Source organism: Diuraphis noxia, unplaced genomic scaffold (assembly GCF_037042655.1).
Source record: "Diuraphis noxia isolate RWA-SAM2 unplaced genomic scaffold, SU_Dnox_SAM2 contig0004, whole genome shotgun sequence".
NCBI classification, from domain to species: domain Eukaryota; kingdom Metazoa; phylum Arthropoda; class Insecta; order Hemiptera; family Aphididae; genus Diuraphis; species Diuraphis noxia.
The window spans coordinates 22,982,576-23,005,857 of NW_028301714.1; the positions used below are offsets into that span (position 1 = coordinate 22,982,576).

Below are 23,282 nucleotides of genomic sequence, written 5' to 3' on the forward strand. Positions count from 1 at the left end.
CCGCTTGCTCGAAAATATTCCGCACGAGTCTGTGCCGATCGCGCGGTGTGCGTTTTGCGGCGGGTTGTGTGTGTATGTTGGTGGGAGGGTAGTTTTGAGGGGGTGGTTTGGAGTGGAGGGCGCACGATGGGATACACGGCAAATTATGCCACCGCGGTGAAGAGAGGACCGCCCCCGGGACACATCCGGGACGCGCGCGGCGTGCGAGTGTGTACGCCTACGCGAGGGCCGCCGTGACGTCAGAACCCCCTAGCAACGGTGCTGCCGCTCGTGACGTATACTCGGCTGTGACGTCAATCATCATATTGGCCGGAGCCCCCGAGGCGCGACGCTCGCCGTGGCTGCCGTCCGGGCCGCCTTGCATTCGGTCTGTCACACGCGCTCCGTACGCTCTGCCGTTCTGTTCCTTTAGTTGTTAATAAAAACGTTGTTTTTTTTTTTACACAGTATATAACATATTATTATATATCCCGTACAAACTATTTCGGACGGTTGTCGATCGCAGTGTCGTGTTTTTTGCAAACGTAAAACGGTTTCAAAATATTACTAAATAGATTTTTTTTTTTTATATATATATATATACCAAACATTAAACAGTAATATTATATAGTTTATTATCGTACATACTATATTCCTACATATTTTTTATGTACCGTCATAGTTTTTGGTCTTTTTGATTTTGAATTAAGATTCAACACTGGCAGCCCAACAGTTCCAACGGAGGAATTACTTAACCGCCTTTGGTAAGTCAATTATTTAATTTTAGTAACAATTAATTACATTAAAAAAATATATACAATATATATGCTAACACTAAATAATTAATCGTTAACAAAGTATTATACGACTGCTCGGTACACGTGCACTAAAACCGGTTGGGCAAACGCCGTGGTAATCGGGATATCAAACTGATAGTGAACAAAATCAATCGTGTCCCAAAATACTATTTTTTCTTTAAGTTATCATCATACGAATTTTGACTGTACCTATAAAGTTATATAGAGGTCATAATTCGATGTGTTTGGAAATTCCAACACTAGGAAAATAGGTGTACCTTTGTTGGTACAATTTAATTTAAAAATCTCTTATGGAATATTTATTTTTATTTATTAACTATTAAAATTTCTGATTGTGATGTCAGTTCAAGGGAAATTAATAAAATATCAATCGAATACCGTGATTAAAACGACTGAGTGTATAAAAGGATAATACCTATTTGAAGCAGGCATCTATTCTGTAACAGTAGTCTTGGGACTAGAGCACGTAATTATTTTTTTACACTCATTGCATTTTTTTAAATTATTGATTAGTTATTAATAAATAATTTTATTTTCATAGAGGTTCTCAGTATTGTAAATATTATACCTATTAAAAACCATGATTTTTTATTTAATCAAATCAAGGGCTTCAATCGTAATAAGAGCACGTTTATCTACCTATCGATTAGGCGTTGGCATTTAACCTAATAGCAGCATATTTTTCTAATCCCCACTTTCTTCATTATGACCATATTTGACTTTCACCTTCATTATTGTTAATTTAAATTTAATATTAACGAGGAAAGATGATCTGTTTTTTGTAATTTTTGTGCAATAGTAGAGATATAATATTTCTTGTTAAAATTTCTTTAAAAAATAAAACTAGGTAGGTATATAAATATACTTCTGGATAGTATTTAGTTTTAAGATTTTGGCGATATTACGGTATTTTCCTTGGAATCCGTTTACTTTCTTTGGGTGGAGGAATTTTGCTTACAAATAGGAAGGGGAAAACACCATTTATACCAAATTTCACCTTGGGTGAAGCATCGACCGTTAAAGGACATGTCCCCGCGAACGCCATCAATTGTTGTTGTACGTTTTTTAAAATGGTTAATTAAGGAAAAACGAAAACGATATAGGTCAATGGCCAATAGAGAAGATATCAACGGGTTAATACAATTGTGTGTGTAATCTAATGGGAAAGCGTTAATATAACGGATTTTGTGACTTACACGCTCTTTGAAATTCATCAATAGCAATTTACTTTATAACTTTCAACTTGTGCGTGTATGATAATAAATAAAACTACTTAAAGTTATTAAACTGTATAGAACTACCAGCAATAAGGTTATTAAATTGTACTATATTTAATTAAAAACGTTTTAATTTTTGTTATAGGTATAGTTTTATCTGAATTTTTTATTGTGTCAACATGAATAAATTCAAATTGAATATAAACTGTTAAATCCAATGATCCTAGGATTGTCTTATAATACGTAAAAAAGATAGCCCCAAAGTAGTATTATGTTTTATAAATTGTTAATATGTCTAAGATTTGTCTTATCAATATGTTATATCTAATAATAATTAAATATACCTAGAATTTGAACACTTAAAAATATCCGCATTTGATTTGTATAAAGTACTTACAATAATGTTTTTAATATTATTATTGACAACATTTTTTTCAAAATATTGAGTGATTATTTTGCAGTCGACAGAAATTAAAAGTAAAAAATGTCTAAGGTGAGAAAAAAATAAGTTATAACAATTTAGTAAATTGTTTAGTTATTTAGTTTTCATTTTATAAAAAATATGTTTCAGCATTATTATAACATAATAATTAAATTATTCTAAATGTATAAACAATATTATAAATCATTTTTTTACATTTCAAACTACTCTACTCATTCATTGATTTCGAATCGACATATCATATATTATATACTATTAAAAGGCATTATTATTTTAGGAATAATTGATACCTCAATAATACTCAAGTATTACAGTACAATAGCACTTCCAGTATAAACCTTAAAAATTAACCTAGTCTATAAAAACTAAAATTTGATTTAAAAATTAGAAATCCAGTTTTATAAAAAAAAATTGTTTGTAACTTTGAATACAATAGTTAAGAAAGTGTTAAAAATAAAATAAAAGACCTTTAACCTTTTATCCAATTTTCTTTTGTATAAACTTTTACATTTTTAATTTTTTGAATGTTCGGTGATACTTTTAATCTACCGATTTAATTATCAGCACGTGCTAATAAAACAATGAGAAAATGATGACCCATAAAATTCGTTGTAGATAAAACCATTAAAACCATTAGGTTAACAACGATTAAAATAAAAGAGTTTGCCAATGTTAATGAAGATAATTCAACGCGATAACGAATCAAATAATTATCAGTTATAGGTAAATATCGTCGTGTCAGGTTAGTGTTGGTTATTTTGTCTTGGCAAAAATTAAATACCTAAAAGTCTTAATCACAATTGAACAAAAAATACTTTCAATTTTAATATTATTAAGCATATTTACTTTACATTTAAGAAATAAGAATATGACTTAAACAACGGTTTAAGTATTTATGATAAAATAATGTTATTTCAAAAGTTGGCCAATAAGTATTATTATATTAATGTATTAAAATTCATATTTTTTAAATATTAAAAGAAGGGCCAACATTTAATGTACATTTATATAGCTTATTTTAAAAATTCTACAAATTATAGAAATTCTAGCACTAGCATCTAGCAAAATGATTGGGATTTGGAAATATACTTCCGACCCACTTTCCATTATGAACATTTTCATAAAATTAATTAATAAAAAAAAGTGACTTGGGGTAGGTAACCAGCATTACATTTGTCGGCATTTTGAATAATGTCGTAAGATTCCATAGCATAAATATTTATTTTCAGGTTCAGTCAAGGTCGTAAACTCGATTCCACAACTTGTCCAAAAATAGATTTAGCCTGGTTTGCTTCTTTTCACTAATATCAGTTTTCTATTTAAAATACTACATCATAATGTTGTAATTTAAAATATCATCTTTTAAGTTTGTGTTTTCTGTATTTATTTGAATTTATCATTACTAGAACCGCCTGACAAGAATATTGTATCATTATGTAATATGAAGAGTATCGCAAAAACTTGTATTTTTGTTGTGATTAATGTTGTGATCGGGAGAAGAAAACTTGTTCAAGGTTAATAATATTAGCAAAAAAAAATATTTAAACCAAAATCAAGGTCGAATGGAAACGTCACCGAAGCACATCCGAAACACTTTTTAAAGACGCGATGATGATGAATGACGGCTACGTTTTTAATAATTTTGACACTATACAGAATAAATATAAAAAAAAAAATATATATATATGGGTAGGTACTTCCTTTCACGTGTACACTGTGGCGACTACAATATAGTATGTAATGTGGCCTAGTGCTCCGTGGGAATTTCGTCGTTTCTGTTTCATATATTACATAATCGTCTCGACAACTTATAAATTACAAACATAGACATATAATATATTGTTTATATATATATCTATGCGGTTACAATATAATATTTTATAATATATATATATACAAATACATATACATATATCTTCGTTATCAGCGCACCAGGCAGATAACACAATAGAACCATTACCGGATATCCAATGCCATTACACTGGAACTACATATTATATACGTTTATCAACGCCGCCGAACACACAATAATATGTAATATGACGTACCCAAATTATAGTATATTATTTTATACAATAGAGTGGCAAACCAGCACCACTTGGTTTTTCGATTGATATTATATTATTATTGTGTGTGTGTGTGTGGTGTGTATACACAGTGCGCGCAGAAAATATTTCTGACCCAATTAACGATCCAACAGCAGTTCATTAATTATCATTACTAAACCAAGGCTATATTAATTCGTTATAAATCGACCAGCATAGCCAGTACGATATCTGAAACTTTTCAATATTTAAAACCGACAGTTCATAATGTTCATATTATTTTAAACATGAGAGTTATTGAACACACGCGGCAATTGAAATATTATCATTGGTCAACTATACTGAAACAACGATAGGTATATTGTGTTATAATTTGCTCTAGTTCACAAGTTCCGTTCACTTCGTCAAAACGATATGTATCGGCAGTATTCCTTGTACTTAAACAAGTTACAATAATATAATACGCTGCACCTAAATGTGAACCAGTGTGTATTTTTTTTATTTTTTTTAATACAATAGCATTAGGCCTAGTACCTATTCGATTCGTATTTCATTATTCGGTCGCTTCATTTTTAACCTCAAAAGTAGCGCCTGTTTAAGCATATTAAAATATTGTAATAATATGCCTATTATGTTTCTGATTTTCTGATTATCACCCGTGTACATGCAGTTCAGCATTTGGTTACAAACATATATAACCCAACATGATCGATTACCCAATCATTCGCTGTATTATGCCGCCGTTATATAGAACGAGCAAGTGATTCGCCAGTCACCATCAAACTATAAAAACAGATTACAGCTGATACCTTATTTTTTAAATATTTATTTAACCAAAATGCTAAATAAGTTTGATAGTTAAATTTACAATTTTAATTTTATTAGATAATTATTTTCTATTATTACAGTTAATACTATATTATATTGTATCGAGCACGTGCGTAAGTTGTAAGTAGAATAAGTATTATAGGCACACAGTTATTGAAGCATTTAGGTAGGCACTTCGGTACTTATTGTATAGTAGGTACACTAAATATTTACAGTTTTTATATTCATAATATTTAAATATATTGAACTGAAAATAATAATTGAATTTCTCAGATTTTAGATGGGTGAATACTGAATAGGTATATATATATAACTATATAAGTGGGAGTGGGAGAAAGAAGGTACCACACTGCAGTGCAATTAGAGTTGTATGTACTTTGACATTGAGCATGCCAGTATGTCATTTTAATGAGTGTGTAAAGTTTTAATTCAATAGCCACAAAAAAAAAACGAACAAATTTATAAAACGGTGCTATGAAGGCATATTATCTCTGTTATAGTGAACTTCATTTCATGCGAAAATAGGAATTGATGTAGGTATAAATATCTGCCTCGCTTTGTGAACTAATTCGACTGAAATGGACAATAGATGAATAATGGATATACGTAGCACTTGGTAATTTTCAAACGTTATTCAAACTACTCTCTAAACTTTTTTGATATCAGAGCAATCTCTGAATTTTTGTAAAAATCGCTTGAGTATATATAGCTTTTGATTTTATACCTAGAAACATATGGACGTAATATTTTAGTGTACATATTAATAATCATACATATATTACGTATTATATTCTTTTCAAAAATTCCATTTCGGTCAGGTTAGTCGCCTATTTCAACATCTTTTTTTAAATTTTATTTTTTTAACCAATGACCACTTCATAGATAAACAAAACAATATTCAATTTTCATGGGCCAAAATGAAATTCATGAGTGTGTTACTTTATAGCAGTTACTTTAAGCGAGTTGAAAAATAAAGCAATAGCTTTCTCCGAGTTTCGAGGGATGTGTGCAAAATTTGGTGTCAATTATTTCAGTTGTTTCCGAGTCCCATACTAAAGTATATTAATTTTTATGTATAATTTAGTTATAATTTTAGTACAATAGAATATGAATCATATTATATGTTCTATCACTTATCATATTATATACATTTTATAACTTTTAAGTCAATATCGACAATAAAGGCAGGAGCTTCCGAAATTCAAAATTATTAAAAAGAATAAAATATATGGCATTTTTTAGTTTTGACTCTCGAAACACCAGCTATAGTTCACTTTTTCACAAAAAAAATAATATATTGAAGTAAAAAGCCAAGTATTTTAACTGCTCCCAAAGGGTGATGACAGAAACAAAAAAACCACACACAAACATATACTCAATATTATAGTAAAATCAATACAGACATAGTCTGTTCATAATCTAAACTTGTAAACGTATAGTAAATATTTAGTGTCCTATACTACGAATTGCGTATTCAATTAACAATTAAAAAACTATTCGATATTGAAAATTGACATGAGTAACTTTCTCCGTATTGACTAACAATGCGCCTCATGTCTATGTAGCTGTCAAATATGTCGAAAATACTAATGTAATTATTATAAATTATTATAATCTTTATGTTTACGGATGTTCGGATGATGATGGTGTTGGCAATTAGTTGGTATAACAACTAACAACGAAATTGATTCAGCCAAACCTCGGTTGTTATCGTATAAAAACAAAATGAGATATAACTGTACGCCTTCTCCGTACTGGTGGCTGGTGGAAAAGACCTAGGGCACCAAGAATACCATAGAATATTCGTGTAGTCTGCGGGTGTTCGACGATGAGAGGAGGGTTCAGCGTAGTCATGAAGGAGCGTCTGCGGAACAGTGTGCGTGACGCGCCTCTTGTGTCGTGATATCCCGGTCGGTTAGGGGTGGTTGTAGAGCAGTGGTACGTTGTAGATAGTTGGTCGTGCGGTGGATGGATGATTTGACCTAGATAATTCCCTAGGTTCCTAAACTTTTTACATCACGGAGGGGTTGGCTGTGCGTGTATGAGTGTATGTGTATGAGAGAGAGTTTACGGTTTGTTTGTGTGCGCTGTAAACTTGTGCCCTAAAATACAATCGATTCGGGTATATATCTACCGACTAACATCCCTACCGCCCCTCAAAGCCAAACGTGTTATATACACATTCACTTAATAGTCGGATACAATAATGAATACGATCAAAGTCCAAAGATAAAGACTATAAACATAATATACACTTAAAATTATACACTGTAATATAAAAAGTAATTTTACTTTTTTTTTATCCATGTGTCAGATGTGTACGTGTGTGTATAGCTTACAGGTTACAGCTAGTGTGTAAGTACCCACCTCGTACGCCCACCTATAGTATATATTATTATAGGTAGACATCATATAATAATTCTGATGTCTCATCGTATTATATGGCTAGGTGTGTGTGTGTGTGTGTATATAACATACATAAGAATTATTGAGATAATTAATATTGTGTACAGAATATTATATTCTCTAAAAAGTCTAAAACACGGTTTGTCTATTAATCGTTATTGAATAATATTGTTGAAGCTAGACACTTGCATGTCTACAGACATCAGACGTATGTAATTATTTGCACATACGACATACCTATACTCGCAACTACCGAGTATTATTGTTTCAATAAAACACTTACAAAATATATTATATTTTATCTAAAGACAATTGCGATATACAATATTATACTGTACAATAAATTGTATCAATTATTCAATTCCGCACTGCAGTGCAATTTAATACATTTTACTCTAGATGTCCTTATTGTTTGAAAACCTACAAAATAATATCATACGTATAATATCGCGTGTTTTAGTGTTGTTACACCAATGATTTCGATTATTGTTATGGTTCTTTTTTAAGTATTTTTCAAAATATATATGACGTATAGTTATATCTGTACTGTTCCAATCAATCATTGTGTATCGTTAATCGTAGTATGGTATGCACACGAATAAATGTATAATACTATAAGTATACATAATGCAGTAAATATTAAATATTTTTATAAAAATTATACATTATGTTGGACTTTAAAAAATTGTTGGTACCTATGTAAACAAAAAAAGTAAGTTATAATTTTCACCTATTAAATTATAGCTAATGATTAAGATAATATTTTATTTTTATAATTTAATAATAGTTATTTTTCCATGTTTGGACTGCAGCATGGATGAAACATGAATACTTCCCCTCCTCACGTGCCATTTAATAGTTCTGTAAGCAACAGTTTGACTAAAAAGAAAACGATTAATAAATAATCGTTATAATAATATAGTCGCACTTAATGAGTGATGACAACAATAAATTATGATACAACAACAATTTGTCATCTTAGATCTCTATTTTCTACAATACATTATTGTGAGAATGCTTGCCTGGAAATAATAATATTATAGTGTCACTATAGAGAAGTATAGAATATGGGTACAGCTAGTGCGAGTGCATGCATTTATATACATTGAATGATCGATGCCAAAACACTCAAAACCGTTTTGCAGTTCCGATTGTTGAGTACATACCCATACATCTATTTAGAATCTCATGACCTGAATGTGCAGTGACTTAAAATTTTACCCACTTACGCAAATATTATGTGAAATTTACTTTTTTGATCATATTGGCCAGTAAGTTGTAATTTAAAAGAAAAGTTGTTGTTAACCATCTACGATTGAACGTGTTAATATAACAAATTGTAAAATATATAATGTAACTTATATAGTCATATAGTGCATATCTAAATATATATATAAGAAAATGTAATTATATTTTTTATCATCAAGTGTTAGTAATAATAGTATTCAGTACCTACGACAGTTGACAGTAAGTTGTACTTTCTATGACTCTGTACATGTATTTTTTGACAATCACCAAAACACTAATTAAGTTGAATATTCTCAATAACTGATTGGGCATTCAGATTTTAACATTTTCTTTTGCATTGTATTATGAAGTTGACAATTGTTGATTATTTTTTTCCACGCAAAATATTATTTTATAATATCTAATATTTCAATTAATTAACTTTATATTTGTATTAGAAAATACATTTTTATTTAAATTTAAAATTTACCTTTTTGTTGAAACATTGTCTATCAGTATAAAGACCGCATGTAAAATAATATCTTACCAAATATAATATTGATTATTTTTTATTTTCTAAAATATTATTTTCACGACTATAGGTACTGAATTAATTGGCAATATTTATAAGGCATCCACTTGGTAATTTCAAACGGAAATAGTATATTAAATAAATATTAATAACATTATACCAGAAATACATAATAGTGAATATATGAACATTGTAGGTTATAGATAACATGTCTATCATATGGAACGCCTGGAATTGTGTATTGGTGTTGAATTTAATAAATAAAATATTGCTATCGTTTACAGACGAACTCTGAAAATTCAATAACTGGAGTGATTGTTCTCTCTTTCGCAAAATAAATTCTCAACTTGTACCTAGATACTATCTTTATTTTAGGTTTGATATAGTTATACACACACACACACATACATATATATATATATAATTATATAGTGTCATATATTATATACAAACCCCTATTTCTCAAATTAAAATCTCCTTTTCAATTGTTAATATTATTTATTGGATATTTTATTGTATCAAAATCAAAACTCGATCGAGTAGTTTTTGAGTTATTTAACTTTGCGTATACTAAGGTCTAAAGACAAAATAGGTCCTGATAATGGGTTTGAAATATATGGAAGGAGTACTATATGGTGATTCAAAAATGCTCGTAAATAATATTGACCTATTAAAATGTATAATTTGTAAACACGTTCAAAATATAGTAAATACTATATCTAATATTGCAGCATATATTTTATATTTTTATAAAACCATTTTTAAAGATTAATATCCTTAGTATAAATAAAATTTTTAAAATATTGTTAGAAACTATATTTAAGAATTCCAGGAATCAAAATTTGTATACATTAAAAAAAAAAAATTTAATGAGGATGAGCATGCTTGGTGTTGTATAGTATTGTAATGTATCAGTATGTTGTAATATGTTATTCTAGTAAAAAATATTATTACCTTTTCAACCACCTATAGTGTTATACAATGTTTAGGGTATATTTTAATTTTTTATTTATAGCTTAAAAATTTGAAATTTTATAGTTCTACATTTTTCATCCTTATTTTATTTTTCATTTTTCATGTACTTTAATGTAGTAATATTTGTAAAACTTAAAAAAAAAGCAATCAGCTTATTAAATAAATATATTATCTATTTAACTTAAACTTAATTCAGAATTGTATATTGACGGATAGTGCGTTTTTCAGGACTAAGTACTTTAGATGTACAACTTAAAGTGTTAAATCAATCAAATATTAAAACAGTGTAATATTATACTATTAAAAGCTTACTTGAATAAAAATTTTATTTCAGGAAACTACTGTTGGGAACTAAAAGTCGTTGAGGCCATAACTCTGAAAACGACAGTCATAATTAATACTTAAATTAATTCAACCAGCACATACTCGGTAAGTAAATACTTTTTTTTTTAATTTTACATTTATTTTAGTAATTTTAGTATGGGGTTATAGCCATTAAACATATAAATATATATTATCTATAAAATTAGAAAAATATTTTCTAAACACTTTGTGTATAGGTACAAGTGTTCAAAACATACTCAATTGTAAGTAATATAAGAAACAATAAAAATAAGCATGTCATAACATAATATTATTGTCTTTGTATTAGGTATAAGTTTCTCTAAAAATCCAAACTTATCTACAGAAATGTCTAAGTTTCTCTAATTTTCGATAATATTTCCCGTAGTGTATTGTCATAAACATCGTATACGTTAAATCACTTATCACTGCCAATTTCGCTACACAATTATCTTTTGTCACCGTTGCATAAATTAAATTTACCGACTTATTGCTTTCTCTGTCTATATATTCATACAAATAAACGCTTTCAAAACGTTGTCACCAGTTTAGCTGACTTGTAATTTGTTTTACACAATTGTATATACTTTTTTTGGTTTTTTTAAGTAACAAAACTTCAAATTATTCGTAGGATTTTATTTATTATACTCTTATGACTTAGACCTCATAATGGTGTTCTGGAAACCAAAGTTAAATGAATTATCAAACTTAAAAGAATAATTTGAATTCGTACTGAATATAGGTACTAACCACAATTATTTTATTAAAAACTGCGTAGGTAGCTAAATCACAAGCATCATAATACGAATTTTTAATTATATCAAACACTTGCGATAAAAAACAAAATCAATCTTATAAATATTATTACCATAAACATTTTTTTTTTAATTTAATACTTTAAAAGTTTATATCATATTTAAAAAATAATAATAAATTTAATATGTTCATCATTAACATTAATTTTAATTTTAACCACAAGGTCGGCTATTTTATTTTTGTAACTAATTGAATATTATTTTCTGAAGAATAATTTATTTAGACTAGACAGATATAGTGATTAAGTTTATATTTTACTTGAAATCATTTTATTGAATGTCACTTGACTTTTGTATTGATATGACGTGATAACGTAATTCAAGGATGATTAATTAAAAAACATTAACATTATACAAGGGTAAACAAAGTATAAATGATACTATAGATACTAGGTACTAGGTAGTTAAAAGAAGAGATATACATTGATTCACGCGAAATGTTATAATTCCGAAATCAATTAGTAATTAATTAATAAATACTTTATCTCGGAATACTTAAAATTAAAATTATTAACTAAATATTAAAGTTCTATTATTATAATATTATATTGAGTATCTATAGTCTATACCTACAAATCTTATATTATTTTGTTAAAACGTACCAACTACCTAAAAAGCAATTCTGACATAATATTATAGCCACCGACATTCCAAATCAGTTCAAAGTAATTATTATTCGAAAGAGTTTATTGTTCTGAACGATAATGAATAAAATAGTTTAAATCAACATGTATCATTATAATATATTATGCTGATATTTATAAAGGTAACATTCAAGCAATATTACTATTGTTGTATTCGTTTTTTGTTAGGTATAATAACGCGTTATATCACTAGAAAATTAAACACTACAATTCGTTTTTAATTTATTGTGATCCTCTATAATAATCCTCTATAATAAAATGTCAACTTGTATAAATTAGTAAACAAGATAATATTTTTGAATGTTGTTGTAAATACATATACAATAATTTCAGTATAATAACTGTATACATAAACGAGAAATAGACAATAGTGTATTAGTGCAGTTCGTTTTATTTTGAAAGTACCATTATGCTCCCAGCCAAAGCGAAATGTAAAGTTTCGTTTTCGTTCGAAACTTCGGATCATTTCTAACTCAATAAACCTTGTCTTATGGATCACTTTATTATGATTTCAACGGGTGAAAGACCTCGACATAAATCAATAATAAGTGCGTGAAGTCCTATATGATATTATAACTACTACTACTGCATGTAAAGCGTACACCTGCAGGTCAACGGGTTACCGTGAACGACCGTTTACTATTATTTCGTTTAGATCGTCATGTATATAGGATGCTGTTTTTATTTCTCTATGTCTCTCTGACGCTCACTCTTTCTCACTCACTCACACCCTCTCTCTTTCTCACTACCAAATATACTCTTCCATCTCTGCTCATCCCCCTCTCACACTTCTCACTGCTCCTCTTCCTATCACTCATACGTACATGCACATTTCACTATCTAAACAGAGATATCAAGTAAAGCGATTGTTCTCTTTGTATCTCTATAATATATTATTCATAGTTGATTGCATAATTTTCAAATATATTTGTCTTAAGAATTTTTTTAAGTTATTTTTATTAATCATACATAATAGCATGTTGATGTTGACGCACAATTTCACGGACACCGGACCACGTGTTTAAATTATAACGTCTTATTATATATTATTTTTACGCCATCGATAACCAAATTAGTTTTTTTTTTCGTTATATAGATACAATATTGAACAAGTTGCTTAATCATTGAGTGTGCTATTCATTTCCAGCATGTCTGACCTTTCCAAAAGAGTTTAAGTGTATTGCATACTATATATAGATACAGGATAGTAGGATACAAGGGATACCTAACAACAATATAAATAATCTAATTCCTAACTTTCTAGTTTAAAGTGCGGAAAAATACGGAAATAATTTATTACTAAACAATAAAAATCATTTTCTCTAAAATAAATTATAATTTGTATCTAATTGATGGAAAAATTTAAATATTAAAAAAAAATTGACAGGATGTTTCATTCAAATTTAAACAATGCACACTTAGCTTACTGATATTACATAATATTCAAATGTAACATGAGTTTTTTATCTGAACTTATGAAGGTGAAGAATTTATATTCTATACATATATTATTATATTCCATGGTAAATGTTGTCAATGAACCGTATACTCACATATAAGATTATAAGCTGAACAAACTGAACTGTTTTATATATTATTATAATTTATATTGTGGTTTCTCAGCATACATAGGTATATATGTAGGTGCTAGTTACCTAACCCGTAACGTTCAATGATAAAAAAATAGTTTGTTTTGAAGATAACTTTTGACTGGGTTACAGAAACACATATTTGCCGTCTTGTCAATTTAGCAAAAATTATTATAGATATATCATATATTGATGTGACACATAATATAATCTATAATATATAGAATAAATAGAATAAATGTGGTAGGATTTGAGGTAGCGATTTTTAACATAAAATACTTTAATTTTCTCTTTTACAAGAACAGATTTCTTAAGAAGTGATTAATAATATTTTTAATTTATGCGCTGTTAATTCTTCGTAAACGCTAATATGCTATAAAACTAGATGTTAGGAAATGAAACGTTTTAAATGTTAAAAAATATCTGTAATTTTATTTAAATATTTCTTTGAAAATTAAGTATATTTATATTTTATTAAGTAATATAATATTATAATAAATACATTTTCGTATCATAAATATTAATAATTCACAAATTGACAAAAGTTTTCAATTAAATGTTTGTTTTTGATATGGTGGATTTTTATCAATAGAAAAATATATATTTATAAACACAAAATGGCGTTAATGAAGACTGTAATAATATAAGGTCAAACATCGAACAATTGAAATATAGTTTTCGTAGAAATAAATCGAATATTTAATTTGCTACTAATGATAAAGTAATCAATTATAAATACCAATGTATAATTATTAGGATAAATTTAATCAACCTATATATAACCTATATACATGTATACATTGGTTTAAAATTATAATATTTATTTTCCATTACATTTGAATTAATTATTCACAATACATATTTTGTTATGAATCGATTACCATAAAATAATTTTTCTTTAATGTGTTCGGTATAAATTATATAATATCACTTATAAAGTTATAACTTACGGGTAGGCAAATGTCCTATATAAAAAAAATATTGGTCATTTGTTAGTGCTTAAACTGGTCTACAAATATAGCGAACGTCTCCTTAACCGGTCAATCCAAGACGCAAGTATAAAAAATTGGTCACGTAAACGCAATCGTTGTTTATGATTAACAGATAGGCGAAAAATGTTGGATCGTATGTGATTGCAGAACAAAACAAGAAGTTACACGCGAGTGTCATTCACAAGGTTAATTGTATTTTATTTTGAAATCAAACCAAGTAAATAGCAATTCATCACGATTATTACTTAAATTTATGTCCAACCATAATTTGTATAGTGAAAACTATCAAAGTATCGTTTTTTTTGAAAAAATATGTATGGAAAACAAACGGAACTAAACTCTTCGCCTTGACTTCGATTCGACACATTAAAACGCTAATACATTTATTGCAAAAAAAAAATTATTTTTCATCCACGCTATGTCGAAACTATTCAATATAATATAAAACTATATAAATATAATGGATGTTTAAAACTATAAATAATAATATGTTCTTCTATCGTTTTATAAGTGCAGTTAATCTTATCAACAAAACGATTTTAATAATTGCGAAATCATGTGTAAAATGAAACATTGCAATGATCATCATCCATCATTAATTATTAATCATTCAATCATTTAATAAAAAAAAAAATAGCATTATAATTATAATATCTATTCTATACTCTACAACAAATATTTACAAAAAATATTGTGAAGTGGTATAAATTATCTTTTTTTTTTTTGTCCTTACATACAGTTTATTATATAAAATATATCTTTTAATATTTAAAGGCTTTAAAACTAAACTTGACATGATAAAATACAATAATTTTTCAATAATTATTATTCTCCTGATTTTAATTTACGATGTTAAATCGTTCGTTTTTATCGATATAGATATCATTATCTATCGGAATAAAAATGTAACTTTATCGAAATTTAAAATCACTTAAATTATTATACGAAATATTTACAATTTACTCTTGAACAATATAATGAATTCATAAATTTTTCTAGGGGGGGGGGGGGGCAATGTTAGGATTTGAGGATAAATATTATAATTTTATTAGATGTTTTAAAATAATAACTTTTTTTATTATACTCGTATACAATATATATTTTATTTTATTATATTACAACTTATTTTATACTTTAAATTTGTTGTTTAGTATATAGTAATTTATCTTAAAATATTCAATTAAAAAAAATATTTGAAAAAGCCAGGGAGGCAAATGCCCCAGCTTGCTCCCCTCCTGCGGGCGCCTATGTGTATAGTGTGTATGTATAATGTATATATATATATATATTCGTAACGTTCCAATAAAGAGTTGAGACATCTGTGTATTTTTTTAACACGATCAACACGTGGGTAAATAATGCAATAACGTTATTATTTTTATTATGGGTTGTACAAGTAGTTTTACTTTTTTTTTAACAAATAACGTGTATTATGATATTAAGGTATCTATATTATATTACTCTCCCCTGCGGTATAAAACAAATTCGTATCAGCGTGGTACGCATAGTTTTTTAATTCGTCATAATGCTTAATACCTAAATACATTTAAGATAGTTGTTGGTCGATATACCCACAGTAAGAAAGCAAATTATGGAATTTGTCATAGCATAAAATGTGTGTACACTATATATATATGTATAATACGTGTATGATATTATATAATGTTGTTTTATTATAAATATAAAATCGTGTAGGAGACTATATTATGTAGTCGTAGTCTATTTCCGTCGGTTGTGCACATGTCGCTGTTATTCGTATTATTGTATCACATTGTCGTTTTGAAACTGTTATAAGATCAATGCTCAAAAATAGCTGACTAAACAGATTCCGTCCACGCGGCGTGCGTTTGTGAATGGCTACAGCAAACGTTTCGAATTATCGAGTCGGCCATACAATATTATATTTTGCTGTAGAGTTCAGATAGGTATCATACTAGATTGTTCCTCGTTTTTTGTTTCTACTACAGGTACTATGGACTATGACTCGTATAGATTAAATTACTGTATTGTAATACTGTGTGTAAGGAAATAAATATAGAAAAACGAAATTTAATGGATATAAATATGAAATTTAAAATAATTGTATAATGATAGGTACGAGCAACACAAGTGTATCTCCGCTTAATATTATAATATTGTTGTAGAGGTGACGCGCTAGGGGACGTTGTTAAACTACCACCCGGCGCGCTAGTACAGTAAAAATGTGTCAGAAAAAGTTATCATAGAAACACAACTGTTTTAGTACAATAAGATACCAATAAACTAAATTATTCAATCGGCGTACTGTACCTATCCATTCCGAAACAGTCGTTTAGCCGTAATCTGTGTGTATTGTTACCGAAATGGTTTTCCGATCATCGTCGACATGCCGAAAAGCGATCACTATTTTAATCATCACGTCCGCGTCCACACGCCGCAGTATGTGCGTGCATATTGTAAATGTGCGAGTTTGTCCGTCAGTTGGAACTCGTCCAAGGCTTACTTGCTCTGCCGTGGTTGTCATATCGATTCATTGCAGCCCCCATGACCTACATATATAATAATATCATATAATTCGTACTTGGATGGAATCGTGTCAGTCAATACGGCGATTAACTCGACACTGCCCCACGGACGATATAATATTATAATAATATGATTAAAGATGTACCCACACGCACCTAAATTAATATAAATCATAAACGTTGCGGAAACGATTTATTGCAGATCATCGTCCGTTTGTTTTTACACGTCGATAGTTAACTTAAAATCAATTGTTGCAATTTGTTTAATTTCCTATTCCAAAAAAATATGTTATTGCGTTATACATATACCTATATATGGCTATACGACCTTTTATATATCAAGATAACAATAGCTGTTGTTCGGCACAGTTTGAAATATTGGGTGCATAGTTCTCACAGCTGATATCTCGATCGCAAAAATATCATTTGATCTTCTAATTATTATAATATTATTGTTACCCATCAATGATTGTCATGTAACTTTAATAGAGTCGATTTTTAATTGTTTTATCTTCACATTTAAAGTCGTCGTCGACTGTTTGTCATTTTTTACCAACGCGTCGATATTCGATCCCGTGTGTTCACACTACGCGTTGAAGTTGCATTAGTCGAGTTCACACATTTAGCGTGACTGATGGGCTCTGAATGCTGATACAATAATTATTAATTTCAAACATAATTTAGATTGCGATGCGATGGCAGTTTATCTATTTATTTATTTATTTATTTTTTTTTTTTGGGGGGGGGGGGGCTCGTTAAATCTATCGCTTACGTATAAAACATCGCGCGTGTATTATAACTTATAAGCGTTTGTTGTAAAATAAACGTATAATAAATTATTATTATTATCGTCGTCGCAGTTGTCGTAAAACAGATAGAAAGTCAACTGTATGTACAAATACAGTGTAACACCCTAAAATATAAAAGCCGTGCTGCTGCTCTGCGTTCCGTCATCAGTATCAGTACACGTCGTATCTGTTGTATATTATAATCTACACTAATATATATTTTAACGTGCAAACACCACACGAAACACACATGGTACGTCAAATATATTATGTACAGAAGGAGAGAGAGAGAGAGAGAGAGAGTGACAGAAAAACAGAGACAAGTACATAGTGACAGAGAGAGAGAGAGCTGCTGAAAGGGATCAAATCACGTCATTATAATAATTCGTGTACCGCGCGTGTTCAATATTATCATATGCGACGACTGGTTAGTTAAATTAATATTAACGTTATTATCGCCAACGTCGTAGTCATTATTACCGATAGGCGTGGTGAAGAGAAAAAACGGAATAATAATAATGATTATCGTACGTTTTTCGAGAATGTGTCCCTGCTGGAGAAGAACCGTTGGCCACAAATAGTCTAATCTATTTTTGAGACCGTATACCTACTACAAAAGCGGTGTTAATCACCAACGCAGCAAAACGTGTTGGGCCGAATGTAAGTTTCCATACGAAGACGACGACGACGCTGCCTCCGACTATGATCGCGCACGTCTATTTTTCGTCTTTTTCGTCAAGAGGTCGGCGTGTTTATTTATACGTTCGCGGGTGTCCAACGTCGCCGTCGTGTCGCTGCCATCCTTTCCTTAGGTGTGCGCGCAGCCACATAGTAATAGTAACGATAATAATGATAATGATAATTATGATAATAATAGTATAGCAAGCGGCACCGCGCTCTGCAACAGCTGCGGCGGTCCGACCGTGGTCCGTCCGAGGTGTGCGTGGTTTTGGCGTGTGTAATAAATGTTATATTTATAACGGAGATAATAATATGTTTGTTTTTGCAACAACAAAAAACATCAAAAAGTCTTGCCAAAAAAATAATAATAAACGCCGAAAAAACGACATAATTGGCAATCGGTACCTTTGTGCACGACCACGCGACAAATAATGTTTTGTCTGCCGTAATTAATTTTTAAATACATTTTTTTCCTCGCATACTCCTGAAGAACGATGACGCCTGTGCCCGCTCAGTGAAGCGAGCTATACTTGTATCGCGTCACGATCACAGCGTGTAGTAGTTATCCTTTGGATTTTTGTCACGTGCGGTCATATGATACTCGTTAGTCGTTTTCCATGTTATTTTTATTATTATTATTATTATTATATATACACGATATACGTGTTCGCCATGTCGTATACTGTTAAATATTATAAAATTTCAATTCACGGGCCGACCGTTTGTATTTAAAAACACGCACACAATTAGTATATATAACTGTTTTTTGATGCGACGTTTATCGCGTTTGTGTAGTTTTATACCTAAGTACCTACCTATTATATGACTTGCGCAAAATTAATATCTGCCGATAACGCGACTCGTTGCGTTTTATTGTCTTCGTTAATATTATTTCAGAATTTATCTCAAGTTTTACCTGTTCAGTAATGACAGAAATTCGAGAATTTAAAAAAATGCAATCTAAATTTGTATTCACTTCCCATTTTTGTTTGTGGTTAAAGAAATCACCGATGTTTAGCAAATATTGAATTTATCGCACACATGCGGTTGTTCTACATCTGTTTGTCTCGATCACGCCTACTGGTACCAAATAGGTGCCACTGTTGGTCTAAATCATTTTAGAATACTATAATTATTTGTGTTCGACGTTCGTGGTTAATGACATACCGATATTCTAATTTTTATCAACATTTTGTTTCAACATTTTATACTCATCATAGTTTTAAATTTTACTACACTAAATTTATTATTATAATAAAAATATATAATATATATTGTTCGTGCGATTCATAATATAATGTAAACGTCATTGTAAGTATTTATTATTCACAATGCTTAAAAGAAAATAATAAAACCGTATTACGACGTACCCAATACAAACATATCATTCATTAAATTATATTTAAAACTTAACTTTATTTTATTAATACATATTCATGGACACGAAAAAAATGTTTGTTTTTTTTCTGTATGAAAACTTTAAACTATATTATAGTTTGTACGTACAACTTAATATATATATGTGTATGTCTAAACATGTTTATATAATTATGTAAGCTCGATTTTCCTAACCATCTACAAAATGTTATAATGGGAATCGGTAAACGGAAAACCACAAATTTTATCTAATCAAATGCAGTTTTGGTAAAAAGCAAAATATAAAATATTTTTTTATGTAATTCATAATTATATGTAAATTAAATTTGTACAATTCTTCGCAGTTTTATTTTTATAAAATGATAAACTAGTTTAGTAGTTTCTATACTTCATAAATATTCATGATAAATTATTTGGTGGTCACTGGTCAGGTAACGATTGGCAAGTTTTCATCAGATACAATATTTATAAATTATATTTTGAATAAATGATTGGTTTTGTCTTTTATTAGGCTAATTCATATTTAATATTGTATGGAGCAGTTAAAAAACAATTAAAAAATATTCATATGATCTTGATTATGGCGCCATGGCATTAAAGCGGTACATTTTAAAGTTGCATACATGTAACATAACCTGTATTAGTGTACTGAAATTAATGTAAGTACAATATTATATAACTACGCAAAACATAAAAAAAAAACATACAAACGATTAATAATTACTGTAGATATTATTATTCAGGTACCGTAATAGGTGTGCGTATCATAATATTAAAGTAGGTTTAATATATATAGATATATATATATATATAATATACTACCTATTACCTTACCTATTGATATAATGTTATATCGCACGTTCATAATATTATAATGATGTATCGTACTGTACGATTGGCGATACGGAAAAAGTGTGATAAACAAGGTTGAGGTGGAAAAAACCCGAAGATGGCGAGAGAGTATAGCTGTGTAGCGTATTATTTACGTGTATTATATAACATGTAGAGTTATATGGTAAAATCACTCCGGTTGGATGGTATGAAAAAAGAAAATCTTGTAATTATATTACGCGTGATAATGTCCAAATAACTATGAAAAAAACTACCTACGCGATATGGCCGTGCTATGAAGATCGCAAAACGTCGGTGTCGAACGTGTAGGATACGCTAAGCCATAATAATAATATTATTTACAAGTTTACAACATAATATGAAATATTATTTTATACACACTCGTGCAAATACGCGTATATTAAGTGTAATAGATGTGTCTTAAATTGGCGTCCGAGTAAATCAAAATTTCGATGACTCGTCCGCGTCTGGTCATACGATATTATATTATTATACTATACACTCACTGACCTTACATACGTCTCGGCAAGATATTAACATTGATGATGAATGATGATAATAATAATGTCATGTTATGAAGTTGGTACGCACGTCGTCGTCGATCGTACACTGCACAGCGAAAAATGTCGAAGCTAAAATGAAGTATTATAATATTATTTCAGTAAAAATTGCTCGTCAACCTTTACGACCTTATCCAAGTTTTAGCAAACATTTTTATAACACCAAGCGATAGGCTATACTATTATAACGGTACGATAACTCATTTTGACGTGGCAGTATTATTATAATATTATTATTATTATGCCTACGGATTTTACAGTTGGGCAATTCTCGCGGTTGCCGATGTGCGGGTGTGTGCGTGGCGTACGGTCGACCTGACACGAGCAGTCGGTGGGCCTCCTTCGCATACGCGTCTACCGTCTACCGTCAAATGTGTGGGTGAGTGGGTGGCAGCGTCCGTACCCATCGTGGGGGTTGCGATGGGGGTGCCCGCATAGTCGATAGAGCCCCTGCGTGCTACTACACTCTTGCCCTACTCTACATTTCGTCGTAGCCGCCGTACGCGTGACGTAACGATACCGCTTTGGTGTGACGTCACGCCGACCGTTGCTAACGGTTACACACTCTCGTAGAGATCGTAGAACCACCACCCGTGCTCCACATTACGATTCGAAGTCCCATTTATACCACCGAGGCCCTTTCCTAACCACTCATAACGTCTCTGACTTATGTCCATTCAGGACAATAAAAAAAAAATTACGTATACCTACATAATAATATGCAATGCACGTCATTGCACATATGCATATAATAGATATCAGATTTTAATATATATATAAAAGTATAACGTGATTATCCAAATTAAAATATTTAAATCAAAATATGCGACGGCGAACATCTAAATTTAAACATTTAGTTGAATCGTTTTTTATATTTTTAATTTAAATATAGTGTATTATAAATAGTAATAATTAAGATGCGGAAGCGGGAAGAGACATTTTTAGATTTCGGTGGTCCAATAATGGTAGGTGAGCAATACACGCGTCGTGTTATTTTCGTCTCATCAGCTGCATTTTCTAGTCGTGCATTATAAGACGGGCGTATCGAACAAGATTTCATATACTAAACAATTGTTGTTCTTACAATTATTGATGACTGCATAAAAATTAAAGTTCCGACTTCCGAGCCTTAGGCTAATTTCTACCTATATAATATTACACACATAATAAGCATATTGCATTGTATATAATACCTATATATAAATCATGTGTTAAGCTTGGTGAACTTTGATTTTATTATTATACTAACTATAATATAAAGTTAAAATATAATGCCGACATACAATCGTTTTAAAACCTTTTTTTTATGTTTGGATATTTTGACCGAATGCTCCAGCAACTCCAAAAGGGCAAATAGTGATAATATTGTGCGATATTCTAAGTACAGAGTGTACACGCTGCAGCAGTATAACAATATTATAATTCCATGAAACCTATGTATACAAGCGTGTACCGCCCCGTAGTCAGTATAAAAAGTATGGTAACGATACCTATAATATTATTTTATTATAATAATATACACCGTGGCCACGTAGCGCCGCCGTGTTCCGTCAACTGTGCAAATAGTGCAAAGTCATCGACGGGGCCCGTGAATTGTAAACAATATAATTTAGGTAAATTTATTTTTCATTTCGTAAAACTAGTATCCAAAACAACAGGCGCTTGTGAA

At 29.8% G+C, this 23,282-nt stretch overlaps 1 protein-coding gene across 2 annotated transcripts in view; it reads left to right on the forward strand.

Moving 5' to 3' along the window:
* The first annotated feature begins 340 nt into the window (after positions 1 to 340).
* Positions 341 to 23,282, forward strand: part of LOC107162013 (Transducer of ERBB2) — a 47,945-nt gene continuing 25,003 nt past the window's right edge. The window contains exons 1-2 of one of the 2 annotated variants that reach the window (XM_015508697.2): positions 341 to 743; positions 10,804 to 10,898. The gene's annotated coding sequence lies outside the window, so the exon portion shown is untranslated. The remainder of the gene's footprint in view (positions 744 to 10,803; positions 10,899 to 23,282) is intronic. The other variant, XM_015508714.2, reaches the window with a different exon arrangement.